The sequence below is a fragment of the Carlito syrichta genome, unplaced genomic scaffold (assembly GCF_000164805.1).
Source record: "Carlito syrichta isolate Samal-C Ts95f unplaced genomic scaffold, Tarsius_syrichta-2.0.1 Scaffold301643, whole genome shotgun sequence".
In the NCBI taxonomy this organism is placed as follows: Eukaryota; Metazoa; Chordata; class Mammalia; order Primates; family Tarsiidae; genus Carlito; species Carlito syrichta.
Genome location: NW_007245739.1, coordinates 599717 through 601324, shown reverse-complemented (window position 1 = coordinate 601324; position 1608 = coordinate 599717).

The following is a 1608-nucleotide window of genomic DNA, read 5'->3' as shown; positions in this document are numbered from 1 at the left end:
TCGAAGGATCGCCGGAGCCCAGCAGGTTGAGGCTGCAGTGGCCGGGAGCGGCCACTGTACTCCAGTCTGGGTGACAGAGTGAGACTCCAACTCACAAAAAATAAATAAAAAAATAAAATAAGTTAAAACATTTTGAAAAATTATTAGCATGTAATTAGCATGCAAAGAATGCTTGTATTTGATTAATTTCACTGGCATCAGAAAGAGGAAATCTTTAGTGCTCTTTGTTGTTGTTCAAGAGCATAAATAACCAGTAACTCAATGAGTACCATTATTAAGTTTAAGTCACTGGAATCTTCTTTAAAGGAGGAATAAGACATTGCCATTTCTATTTGGCCCATCTCTATGGGTCAATCAACTGATTGGAAAATCAAAATCAAATACAAACTAATTTTTAGATAGTTCCTGGTCACGCAAATTTAAGAATGGCAGCAGTATCATTTTAATGCTCATAAATTTCCCATATCTGTAACATGAAAAGGATTATTCTGCATCTCATTCAATAATTCAAATTAAAGAAAATGTTTTCCTCAGTTTTAAAGTTTCTTTTTCTTCCTGTTTATGCATATGCAGACTATTTTTCCTGAAAGCTAAACCATTATAATTACAGTAAAGTTTACACAATTTGATATTTTAACATCATACCTAAATATGTACAATGGTAATTATCACTCCTTAAATCCACATGAAAACTACTATATGCTGACCATGTATTTTGGAATTAGCCTTGATAATAAAAAATTATCACATCACATTTCTCACACCGGAGGAAAATTTAGCTACATAATTATCCCACTTAAATATCTTGAAAAGGTAATAAAGTGTACTATTTAATACATTTTATTTTAAAATATTATTTTAACAAAAGTAACATTCCTCCCCACAATGAGGCTAAATGCCACCTAGAAGAGAATCGTATTCCCTTATATTCCTGAAAAAGAATTAGAATTAACTTCTGTGTGTTGAATAAATTAGAAAATTAGCTTTCTATTTAAAGTAATTTTTCATTAAGTCACTACTCATTACATTATCATGTCAAAAAAGCCACAGTGTCCTATGTTGGGTATGATTGAAGTTAGGTACACCTTTACTGCATCTGAAACCTTTGACAATGACCATCTCAAACTGACACCATCTCTTTAGATACAGGGACAACGATCAAGTGCGACAATGTCAAATTCACTTTTTGCCCCACAATTTAAAAATTGTGCTTATTCTGTAACTGAAAATAAAGATTTTTCCTTGGCTACTGACTGATCAAAACCACCCACTCTTCCTGAAATGGTATGGAAGCAACAGCAAAAGAAATAAAATTCAGACTCTTTGCTGGTCCCATTGATGCACATTTAATAGCAAATCAATCTCAGGGCTGTCGGTACATTACATAAATGTCTGTAATCATGACCCAGAAAAGAGAAGGCCAGATTTTTTTTCCCTCTCTCTTTCTACACCCTGTCTTCTTGTTTTTTTGGTTTTGTTTTTTTTTTTTTTGAGTTGGAGTCTCACTCTGTCGCCCAGACTGGAGTGCAGTGGCCACTCCCGGCCACCGCAGCCTCGACCTGCTGGGCTCTGGCGATCCTTCCGCCTCAGCCTTCCGAGTAGCCGGAA